This window comes from Dipodomys ordii, unplaced genomic scaffold, assembly GCF_000151885.1.
Source record: "Dipodomys ordii isolate 6190 unplaced genomic scaffold, Dord_2.0 Scaffold2, whole genome shotgun sequence".
Classification (NCBI taxonomy): Eukaryota; Metazoa; Chordata; class Mammalia; order Rodentia; family Heteromyidae; genus Dipodomys; species Dipodomys ordii.
In genome coordinates, this window is record NW_012267218.1 from 5,690,430 (window position 1) to 5,703,658 (window position 13,229).

The window sequence follows — 13,229 nt, forward strand, 5'->3', positions numbered from 1 at the left end:
CACAACCGCTTTTCTCTCTGTGTCCTACTCAATGTTTATGGACCCATCTTCCTCTCCCTGTGCATTCCCAGTGTCCGATTGTTAGGAAGCTAACAGGAACTGTACACACCCCAACACACCTGTTCACACCTGCCAGGTCAAAGGTGGAACACTCTGTGTCCCTCCACCTTCACGCTCCCTCACTCTGGAGCTGGAATATGGATGTGATGGCTGGTGCTCTAACAATCATCTTGAGCTGTAAAAAGACAGAAGGACCTGGCCTCATCCCACCGACTGTATTTATTAATCTTGCTAGCATTCGTGTAATAAGATAACCCGAGGTGGCTTTTGTCACAGGAGAGCCAGGAGTTTATTCAGCTTGTAGCTTTTGGAGGCTTAACTGTGAAACAGCGTAGTCCGGGCTGTCAGGACGTTCCCCACACCACTGTGTCACATTCTGGTGGACAGCCTATGGGAAGGAAGATGGCCTCACCACACAGGAAGCCCAGGAGGGCTTAGGCGCTAGAATCCTCTTACAATAACATACTCTTGCCAGAGCTCTCAGGAGAGCTACCTTAATCCCCTCCAAAGGCAGTGATCCAATGACACCGGGGCCTCCCCCGGGCCCTCTTCTCTTCAGGTCCCGTCTTGTATCTGCTCTGTGAGGCGAGCAGCCAAGCTCCCCTCCGTGAGCCACTGGAGACAAATTCCACCCATAGGAAACTGGGGCTTCAGCTGGGGCTGTTTGTCTCTGTGACTTGAGTGACAAAAGTCCTAAGCAACTGCCATCTGACTCTGTTTCTGCCCCTGAAACACAAGTCCACCTTCACAAAGCTTGCTCTCAGGAACCTAGGAAATGTGTTGATAAAAACAGCTCTGACCAAGACTTCGATACCCGACATCTGCAGAGGAGAAACTGAGGTCCCCAGGAGGGAGACAGATCCTTGAGGACTCTGAGGAGAAACTTAAGACTGCCTCATTCAACTATCCAGGGTGACCTTACACTGGAATGTCTGCCACAGGCCCTTTGGGGGAGAGAATTGAAATCCACCTGTCACGAAGGCACGGAGGACGTCTCTCTAAGAGAAGGCGGTAAGGAGGCCAGCAGGAATGCTACTGTTGTCTTCTCTGCTTCCAAAGCCAAATAAATCAGGAAGGCGTTCAATCCCATCCTGCAGGAATGCTGCCCTGGGTGGTTTGTCACAGCCCCTCCATGTGTCATCAAGTAGAGTCCACAGGCCGTTCAGAACACCCAGAGGGATTGACAAGTTCTAACAGGGGCAAAAATGCAGCCCCTGTTTAATGATGACTTTCGGGTACACAAATCTACTTTTTAAAACTTAACTGGGACAGACGGCTCCTCATCCTGTCCTGAGTAACTCTGAAAGTACCAGCGTATGTGTGTCACACACACACACACACACACACACACACACACACACTCTGTGAATCTGCTTGGAAACAGGAAAAGGAAAAGCCACATCATTAATTACTACTCCCCCATTGTTAGAAAAAAAATCTTCAAATTATGATATTGTTACCTGAGGGCTTGCTGACAGACTCCTTCAGTTCTCTTCCACCTGGCACATATCCAAGGCGCCTTCTCTCCCTTCTTTCTTTTGAATTCTGGAATGCAGACAGCCGAAGTTCCCATCAGTAAACGAATGTGTCTAAACCCCAATTATCACGCCATGTCACAAAAAGGGGCCTTCACTGTCAATTCACTCTACTTTTGAGCAATCAAATGTTGGATCCGTGTGTCCTTGGAGAGTTTTCTGGGTACTTTTGGACTCTTCTGTAGATTTCTTAGCCATGTTACTCTCTTGTAGTGATCTTACAGAAAACAGTTAAGATCCAGACTCTGGCAGCCACCATGGTGAATCTGAGTGGTTCTGACACAGACCTGTGTCCCTCAGAGTGAGTCTGTGATGTTTCGTCAGCTGACCCCTGTTCTAGGCAGGCATCCATGGTCTGGCTCTCCTTCTGGCTGTGGATTCACTTCTGGCTTGATCTTGGAACCTCTCCATTTGATGCCCAATGGTAAATGAGAGCTGGGCTCACACAGGGGAGAGTCTTTTCCATTCCTTAGCTGTGAAGATAATCTACAACATCCACTCACACACTCTTGGTCAGAACTCAGATCTCTCAGCATGTAGCCTAGAAAAGGGATCCATGTGTGTGCACTGGGTGTGATTCAGTATCAGCAGGACCCTCTGTCTCTAGGCCCTGTCCCTCCTGGATGCCGAGGGCTGAATCTAGCAGCCAGACGGCCAGCGTGGAGCCCCTCTGTGGCACATCCCATTCCTCCTGTGCCTCACTACTCTGTGCACACCCTGGCTTAGGTCTTGGTGTTCTTCTGATGTTTGAACTCCTCCCTCTTCCTTGGTAGCTCTAGCATCCATCTTTCTCTTACCTGTCAGATGGGTCCCCTAATCACATACCTTTTGCTAAAAAAAAATAAGAAAGAAAGAAAAGGAAAAGAAATTTGTTTGAAGTTCCTTTGAACTGGCAGCGAGCTCCTCCAAGGTCAGACCAAAAGACAACTTTGAACTTGCATCTGTCATTCCATCTGTCCCACTAAATGGGCTTCCTTCTTGTTATTCTTCCCACACCACTTTGTGGTTCTGGTGCTGGGCAGGTTCTCATCCCTACAGCTCAACTATCTAAATCATGTCAACATATTTATTCCATTCCAGTAAACTACGGTTGCTTCTATCCTCCTATACTTCATGGTTGATGACCGACGTAGTTTGAAATGAATGAATGAATGGATGGACACCTGAGCATTCCATGCATACTTGTACATCCAGTGAATTTGGAGTCTCCCTTCCTTGGGACCGAGGGTAACATCATTCTTTCTTTTGCCTTTAGCTATATGTGTGCACTTTGTGTCACTTTTTTTGACGTCATACAATGTTTATAGAGAAGCTCTCTAGCTGTCATTGTGTGGGCTACATGGTAGGTGCTCAAGAAACTCTGTAGTCAACAGAGCATGTGGTATGTATCATAGAGCATGAGGTACACATCGTCCCATGGGGCACATGATTCCTGCTCAGTAGATGTCTGCTCAGTCAATAAATGACTGAGTGACTCTCTACTCTGTCACAGTGATCTTGGCCTATGCACAACTCCTAAGCCTCATACGACTCCCTTCAGATGGAAATGGAGAGTGAGGATATTAATTTTAGGATGAGAAATGCCTTCCTCTCTTAGAAAGGGTTTGAAAGGCTTTAAATCAAGAGCCGAGAAGATTCAAGGTTAAGTAACTGCTTAAGTCCCTAAGCAGTGCAGCTCCTCTTGCCTTTATGTGAGTTGAGAGGAATTAAGGACCTAATACCAGGATGAATAACTTAGGACTTAGTTGTAATATGAAGAGACAAGGAGAAGTGGGGGAACAAAAGGACTGGACTTTGCACACAGAGAACTGTTTGAACATCATATCGGATATCATGCTCACCGTGCCTTTGAGTGGAAGAGGCAGCTCTGAGCCATTTTTTCTATCTGTACAATGGGTGTCAGTTCACTAATCAACGTATTAACAAAAAGGGTGGAGCTGTGATTTCAGAGCTTTGATATGTGGCCAATTCAGATAGACAGCACTAAAAATCAGTTCATTGAGCCAGCACTGGTAACTTACACCTTTAATCCTAGCTACTCAGGCAGCTGAAATCTGAGACTCACTTATGGATGCCAGTTGGGCAGAGAAGTCCATGTGACATGTATCTCGAACGAACCAGCAAAAGTCAAGAAGTAGAGTTGTGGCCCAAGTGGTAGAGCACTAACCTTGAGCAGAAAAGCTCAGAGACAGTGTCCAGGCCCTTAATTCAAGCCCTAGCACTGGTCTGCGTGCGGACACGTGTGCACACATGCACACCACACACACACACACACACACACACATATAAGTTCATTGGAATGAAAAGTCTTACAATTCTTTTTCCAGCTTTGGTCCACAAACAGGCCATTTATTGAACAGACTGGGTGGGTCAGATAATGAACTCCAAAGAGCACTCTGTATATTGTGCACCCAACACTCCTTGTAAATGGATAGCCCACAGACCCCAAGACTGAAAGGATAATGGCATCTCAAGGGGAGGACCTCAGGGACCAGGATGGGTGTGGGGAGGAGAGTGGGGAGAATAATCGGTGGGCAACCCTCAGTTCCCACTGGAATCAAAGATAACGATGCTATTGAGGATGGTGGAGACCAGCAGACGTGGTGGCTCTGAGTCTCAGAACTTCCCTGCTGGCAGGGTCAGGGAGCTGGGATATTTATCCGCTGTTCCTCCTTGCATCTCTGGCTGAGATTTGCTCTTGAAGACCTGCAAACCCAGGCTTTCCCTGTGCACCCTGCACATGGGAAGCAGAGAGTGGATCAGTAAGCATCACCGAGGGAACTGACATCACCTTCATGGGGGAAGAGAGCGGATCAGCCTGGTTAGCTACTTGCCAAGTTCTGTCCAGCCTTGTCAAGGAAGTGACAGGGACTCTGGAGACAGATCAACTTTCCACTGCTACCACAGTTAACTGCAAAAGCACATGGCTCAATTGGATCAATTGTGCGATGATAAACTCGTCAGCCTGGATTCCTAAGTGATCATGTGGGATGAGCGCCTATACCCTGATGACATGCAAGTTCATGACTGCTCTACTGTAGCAACTAATGCTCATCACCTTGGTCAATATCCTAGATACAAGAGGCTCTACCTGCAATATGTCTATACCCAACCTTCCTGTACTGTCTACTAGGTGTTGGTTATAATCCCATAGGAGCTCATATTTGTTGGCATATTGAATTCCTAGGACAACCTCATCATGAAAGCAAAGGCCAATTAGAGCACAAGCATCTTACAATCAAAGGCTAAGCCCTCCAGGATCCTTCAATGGAGGGAAGCACTGACCTGTAGGAGCCAACACCAGAGACGCTTTTCATCTCAATTTCAATACTGCTGGTCAGAAAGGGCCACCTCAGCAAACAACAAAGAGCCAAATCACACAGCAGGATCCACACCTTATAGTCCTTTTCCTTCACTTTTCTTTGCAAAATGCACCAAAATTTTACCAAGAAAGCTGTGGAACAACGTGATCTAGAAGTCTAGTTCGGAAAAGCACATTTTGGTGTGTACGTTGGGTGGAATCCATGAACTATGTTACCTGTAAGTACCAGCGCATTTCACCCCAGAGCTTCTCAAACTTGGCTGCTTAGAAGAAGCTCTTGGAGTAACTGCGGGAACAAAGACAGCCCCTGTGTCCACAGATTGTACATCGTGGATGCAGGATGGCCAGTGAGGGTTTGCATTTTCAGCAGGTTCCTGGGAGGGAGGTGCTGGTCTAGGGACAAGCTCTGAGTGGGCGATAGGTAGGTTTGGTGACTCCTTTTATAACTCTTTATGTGATTCTGATTTGTGACCTTGTCTATCACTTCTTATTTATTTTCGGCTCACACAACCGCCCCTTCCATGCCTGGTACTGATAGGTGCCAGGAATTAAAAAATGGCTGAAATACTCACCTGGTCCCCCAGGCCTTCAGGGTCAAGTGATTGGAGAAAGGCTTGGCGGAGGGAGGGTAGTGGTCACTCTGCAGCGTGGCCATAATTTGGGAATCGTGGCAGAGGGAGACCCATTTAGTCTGCCTCAGGGAGGGCATGAGATCATTTTATTGTAACACTTTCCTCTCCTTTCGGCATCCCCTCCCCACTTCATTCATTTTGATCTGCATTGCATGCATCCTCTTAGGGATTCAAGTCCTAGAAATCCAAATCCTACAAACCCACAAACAAAGGGACCAGATCCGTCTCTTACCCAGAAAATACATTCAAGATGTGAGCACAATGAAGAGATGCCCTCCAAACATGAAGCTCGTCTTCCTAGAGCAAAAGCCTGAGGCTCTGCCCAAGTCATGAGCAAAGAGAAGCAAAGGCATGGACCCAAAGCGGCTGGAGTATTCCGGGCACCGTCACTTACCTTAGGTGTTCATTCATTCTACATATGAAAAAAAGAAGAGTAGCTACGTAGTGAGTGAGGGGGTTCATTTTAGAAATTTGATCACTGATTTCTATGTGTTTGAGTTCCGGACCCAAGTCTCATGTTTGCAGCTAGGTCTCGAAGTTTTCACCAGCAAGCTGAAGAAGCTGCCTAGATAAGAAATCATGCTTGGAGCAATAGTTTAAAAACACTCAGTTCTCTAGCTCCTTTCCTTAATCTACTTGCCTTCCGTGTTTGAGGAAAAGTCTCAGTTCAGCCTACCACCACAGAATAAACAAGTGCCGGTCAACAGAACCTCAAAGGAAATAAGGTATTTTCTCAAAAGAGTAGCCAGGGAAGAGAATCTGTGACATGACTTCTTTGCCTAGAAAAAGTTTCAGGGAGAACTGGTACTTGTCTTCTGAAATACCTGAGGTTACACCTGTGCTTGCCTTTTCTCAACTGCTGATATAGTTCTAAGATGGGTGGGGCAACCAAATTATCCCTGAAGGTCTTCTTTGTAGCCCAGGGTTGGTCCTCCTTTCCTTTTGCTGCTGTTAGACTTGGAAAATTACCTTTGTGGCCACATTCTCTTAAGATACTGTGTCATGTCTGCCTATGGCCTTGTTTCTATGTGTGAGCAATGAAAGCCCTGTGAGTTCCATTCCAGCACTAAGCTTGCACCTCACTGATGAGCAGTAAGCATTTACTAAATGAAATGGATGAATGAATGGATGGATGGATTGGTAGATGCATGATGGGAAGATGGGTGATTGGATGGATGGATGAATGGATTGTTAGCTGGATGATGGGAAGATAGATGACAGATGGATGCATGGATGGATGGATGGATGGATGAATGGATCCATAAAGAGGTGGATAGATCCATAAGTACAATCATAGATAGAAATATAGGTAGATAGAAAGCAAATGATTAAATAAAGATACAAAGATCAAGAGATGGCAGCTGGTTTGTTGGGTAGTAGAATAAATAATCATGGAGTGAACCTAGAATCCTCTCAGAGTCACCATATTGCTAAAGTATATCTTTAGTAAAAAATCATATGTATAATTTATTGGAAGAAAGCAACTTTAGCAATTAAGCAACAAAATATGGTTCATAGAATTTCAATCACTTTAGAAGATACACAAATGTTTGGAAATCTGTTTTCCTTTGAGCCATTCACCCATAGATGTTGTGTTAGGAAACATCAGAGGTATTTTGTTTTTGTTTTGTTGGTTGTGGGCCTTGAACTCAGGGCCTGGGCACTGTCCCTGAGCCTCTTTGTGCTCAAGGATAGTGCTCTACTACATAAGGCACAGCAGGTTTGTGAGTGGTTGATTGGAGATAAGAGTCTCACAGGGACTTTTCTGCCTGCATGATTCTCAGATCTCAGCCTCCCGAGTAGCTAGAATTACAGACATAAGACACTGGCACCCGGATAGAGGTGTTTTCACTAGAGTTTATGGATGCACAAGGAAAACGTAAAGACTGCACATTTGTATTCTCTTTCTCTTCCTTTTCAGTCTGTCTCTGTCTCTGTGTGTCTCTCTCTGAATCTTTTTCTTCAAATCATCTTTGTCATTTCTACTAGAGACAACATTTTTACTGCTCAGCTCTAAACAAATAATTCCCCTTGCCCCTGTCATTCACTGGTCAGCAAGTTACTGAGGTTGGAAGTCATCCTTCCTAACATCCAGCCACGATATTTCTTCCAGCCTCACTAGGCACCAGTTTCCCAGCAACATCTGCTTTTTCTAGGTAGCTGTTCCCTATCTCAGATCCACCATGTACAGCCTACTTCTCTATTTGTTCATGGCGCAGTGTCGGCCTCAATACATCAATGCATATTGTCTCTTTGTAAACCTGGACTGCCTGTCTTTCCACTCTGGGGGCAGGGCCCATTCTGTGGTACACGAAGACTTTCTCCAGCCTCTAGGAATTTGTTTCAGGGACTGACTTTACCATTTCTACATCCTCCATTCATATTCCACAAGTGATCCCCGATCACACAGTAATATTGTATATTAGTGGCCTGGCAAACAATAAGGAGATTGAATGATCAGGCCCTCCTTCCCAGTGCTAAGTATATTAACTAATTATACATTCTCAAATGTAATGTACATAAATAATTGTGCTCCTGTTCTGAAGAGGAGGAAAGTGAAGGTCAAATGAAGGGCAGAGAGGGTATGGAATGGCTGAGAGCAAGCATGTCCTTGCCTTTTACGGTGCTTGACACATCCTCTCATGTTTAAGACATAGTCATCAAAGAGACCCAGTAATTTGCATCATGCCATCACCAGCAGCGTGGTGAAGGAAGGCTGACCATCTACTTGTGTCATTTTCTATGACATATTAAACTGCTCTCTGTGCACTCCCATTTATGAAACTTGTCTTTTCTCTCTCTCTTTCTCCCAGCAATACATTTCCCCAGGACATCTGCCATACTTTTAAACTAAAAATAGAACATTTTTTTATATCTAGGAAACGATGGGTTTCTTTAGGATTGTTTTCACCAATCAGAGTTGATATCTATTCCTAAAAAGGTCTTTACCAGATGAAACTTTTTCTAAAAAAGAACCTGATTTTGTTGGCCAGCCATTCTTGAGAGTAATACAGCTTTTGGCTGCTGACACACTGGACTTGCACACTCATTTTGCACTTTTTTTTTGTTCCTAAAGTTTGAGCTTACTGTCCCTAGCTAAAATCCAGAGGAGCATCTGGTGAAAAGCAGTTACTCACTAAACACCCAACAAAAGGTCAGCTGTCACTTGATGTCCCCAAACTTCAACTCTATCTGCAAAACGGATGCCGCAAGAGCAGCTGCATGGAGCCCAGGTGAAATGAGTGAGCAGGCTCATGTGGAGGGGTGTGTGATGATTAGCACACCTGTGGCTCACACCTGTAATCATAGATAATCAGGAGACTAAGATCTGATGTTCATGTTCAAAGCCAACCCTGGGGTGGACAAGTCTGACAGATTCTCATCTCCAATTAACAGATGCAGAAGTGGAGGTGTGGGTCAAGTAGTAGAGTACAGTCATTCAATGAAAAAGCCAGGCAAGATTACAAAGTTGTGAATTCAAGCCCCAGTATCTGCACGAGAGAGAGAGAGAGAGAGAGAGAGAGAGAGAGAGAGAGAGAGAGAGAGAGAGGAGAAGGAGGAAGAGAAAGAGAAGGAGGAGGAAGAGGAAGTGGAGGAGGAGGAGGAGGAGGAGGAGGCTGGGCGAAGGTGGCTTATACCTGTCATCCTAGCTACTCAGGAGACTGAGATCTGAGGATCACAGTTCAAAGCCTAGGCAAGAAACACCACAAGACTCTCATCTCCAATTAACCACCAGAAAACTGGAAGTAGCGCTGTGGCTCAAGTGGTAGAGAGCTAGCCTTGAACCGAAGATTTGAGGAACAGCACCCAGGCCTAAAGTTCAAGCCCCATGATCAACAACAGAGAGAGAGCAAGACCAAGAGAAAGCGAGAGAGAGCAAGAGAGAATGAGAGAGACGTAGAGGGAGAGGGAGAGAGAGAAGAAAATATAGAAAAAGGGAGAGGAGGCGAAGGGAAGTGAGAAGCTGGCAGAGGAGAGAGAAGAAGAGAAGTAAGATAGAGCAGAAGAGAGGAGATGAAAGAAGGAAAAAGGAAAGAAAAGAAAATTAAAAAGTAAAATGAAAGAATACCTGGAAATAGGAGTTTGGGATAAACAAACAAGGTCAGACATCTGGTCCAATGTGGCCCTGTCCTTTCTTCAGTCCCCTGAAGTCTCAGTACTCTTGATTATGAAATGTGGATAAAGAGATTTGCTTTACACTTGACAAATAACATGAAGTAAGCATGCCCAGTTACATACACATTCACGTGAATTACAATATTCAATAAAAATCTATCTCATTCAATATTTGGGACACACATGGAGAACACATATATTTAGAAAGAAATGAGTTCTTAACATGAATTTTGAACTTGACTGTTGTCCTGTATTTCCTGGGAACTGAGTAAATAAGACCCTGCTCATATGGGACATACATGCCAGGTGATTCTCACTGTTGTTTTTTTATTATTTTTATACATGCTTCATAAAGAGTAATTTTCCATCTCTATTCTCCTTTATAATACTCTGTAGATATGTAGGAATTACTTTTATGGAGCCTCCCTGCCCTCCCCTCCCCTGTCTCTGCCGTTTAATATACATTGAGATGTCAGAAGGGGTCTGGGATGTAAAAAGGGAGCCAGCAGCTGCTGTGGATAGACGCTGCTGTCAGTTCAAATGAATGCTGAGCTAATAGGCCTATTAATAATGAGCTTTATTATAGAAGGCCACTTACGTTAATAATTCTCGGTGTTTGGGATTTGATGCTGTGACATTTATACTGAGCTGAATGGTGTGTGTGTGTGTGTGTGTGTGTGTGTGTGTGTGTGTGTGTGTGTGTAAAGCCATTAGCTCACTTTGACTCTGAATACAGCTGCAACTCTGGGGAGTGGAATGTGGTTGATTTTTAACATACACTCACATTGCATCTCATCTTGTCTTTGGGCTTAGCCTGCAAGTATCAAGAGACATGGCTGAGCAGAGGAACAAACCAAGGAGAAGACCAAGGCCCAGCTTCTACCTTTTCACCCAGAGATTGTCAAGCCAGTCTTCCCACCAGCCTGCCCTGGCAACCCTGCAAAGCCTGGGATGGGTTTAATCTGATTTGCATACTGAGAATTCTCACAACAGTAGCTGGAATTGTGACAGGGCCTAATTAGCATTTCCACCCCCTCTCTTTGCCTCTTTTATATTTGAGGACAAGTGCTTGAGCAGTAGGGAAAGTTTAACTAAGCCTAGATTAAGAAGTCTAGCTCTGGTGGTGCAAGGTAGAGAAATCAACATCCCCGCGGGTGTTGCTTGACAGGCAGGGTTTAGAGAGAGTCACAGAGGGCGTATGCATATAGCTGTAGCTGGGAGGTGGGAGGCAGTGCCTTGTCTGTATTTAAATGTCTCCATCCAGGAGATCATACACTCCTCCATTGTCCAGGGTCATTCTGTCTGACAGCCAGAGTCCTTCATCAAATTCAGTTTACTAGAAATTCCTCACATGAGTTCAATAGTATTTCCTACCTGGCAAAGCTAGGACCTGACAAGTTCTAGGTTAAGAGGCCAGTAAGAATATGAACTGTCCTGTGGTCCTGCAGGCCAGGTGCCACATCCCAACTCCACCAGTGTAAATGTACCTGGTCCAGGGGCAGCTGGGGGCAGCCGGGAGCAGCTGTGCTTTGAAGACTTCTAGACCAGGTAACTGGCTTCTCCAGGAACCAAACCTAAAATGAGCCACTGGCTGTCAAACCATCCCTAAGCATACTTTATGGGGATCAGATCCTCTCCGCCAGGGCCAAACTACCTTGCCCCAGACCAAAGCCCCTGCCCCTCTCCCCAGAAACCTGTGTTCCTGGGTTTTACCATAGGCAGCGCCCACACCTGCCCCTGCTCAGTGCATAGCAACCCACAGGTTAATGTCGAGACCAAGGGTGCATGTACAAAGTACCTGACAATTACCAAAAGGGGAGGAAAAAGATGTTTCAAACCAAACTGCTCCTAAAAGATCAAACCAGATGAACGTTCTTAATAAGTGGTTAAAACATCTTAAGGGTTTCCGGCGCTAGTTTGCTGCTCAAGGGTTTTCAATAAGACGCTCTGATGATGGAGGAACCACTTTTTATCAAATATTAAGCTACTGTAAATTTACTGTAATTGAATAATTTGCCTCTTAGCTTTGGTTCACTAAGACTGTAGCGAGGTTTTCATCCTTAAGTGATCGCTCTGCAGTCTATTTCAATATCTGTCATGTCAAGCAAAGCTCATCGGCGGCTCCATTTGAGATTTAGTCATTCCAAATCCAAGGGACCCTCTAAATGGTCTGGGTGATTGACCATAAAGTATGTACATATTTAGTTATATTAAATTGTGATTAGGGCTTCGACTTCCATATTTAAACTCTGAGTACTTTGCTGAGCCTTTATGACTTTTATGGAAGTGCTAATGTGAATTCCACAAGGCTTTTTTTTTTTATAGGAATCGAAGCAGAGACAGACCTTCGGTCCAGGTTGCATAAATATTAAGAATGTGAAGTAACAGCCTGAACGCCAGCTGGAAGCAGATCCAATCAATACCCAGAAATGTAAATTACAGCCTAAGAGATGGAAAAGCTGGAAAGATGGTGGGCACTGAAAGCAACGTCTGAATGTGTCCCCATCTCTCACCTTGCATTGACTGGCGACTTTTCCCAAGTCTTTCTGAGACTCTGTTGGATGATCTCTGTTGAGCTCCAGTGTGTCTGTTGACAGTGTGTCAAGGGGAAAAGGAAAATGTCTGTGACAGACTTGAAAGCATCCATGCAATGTTTCTCAAAGTACTGGCCTTAGACATATCCCTGAACCTTTTGGAAATGTAGATTTTTCAGTCCATTCTTACTTATTTACCTTGCAAGATTCAAGGGTTTTCAGAACAGTTCACATCTCATTTATGGCATGTGAAAAGTGAGGATAGTTCCAAGCACGTTTTAAGTACCTAGAAGAACGCTTCTGACCCAGAAAAAAAACAATCATAACATTTGTAGAATCCAGGGATATCTGTTTTCTCTCTTCAAGTAGAACTCCTACTCAACCATCAAAAGCCAAGACCAAATCTCATCTGCTTTAAAATGTGCTCAGACCACTGACTTAATAGAAGAGGACCCACAAGATGGACACACAGAAGCAGCAAGAATGAAAAGTGTCTTGGAAACATTTTTGAGATCTCTGTCTAACTTGAATAAACCCTGTCATGTTCCTCTGAGCATGGCAGGAGCTGTGAATAAGACAGGAAAGACCCTCTTCCAATCAAACAGACTCGTGTAAGACTGAAGACACTCTCTGTGATTTCCACCTGCTGGTACTCTGAGCACAGTACCCAGAGACACTCTGGGCACATATCAACTATGTGACTTTTTTTTAATGTGGCATGGCTCCAGGCTACTACTGTTGATCATTTCTTACACAGCAATAACTAACTGATACACCAAAAGAGTAAAGTACTGATGGGATGCAAAGAAGTCTGTAGGGATTCCCACATATTCTGCAGTACTGGTCACAGAATCCAGCTGCCACCAATTTAGAATGAATGGTAAAAAGCTAGAGGCCTTGAACCAGTATGCAGGAACAAGCTTTTAAATACTCGTGATTTGCATGAGATTTCTGTGGTAAGATAGTCAAAAGCAACTAGCTGTCATCCAGTTCTTTGAAGAACGGTCTCCAGTGCACATCAGAATTTTTA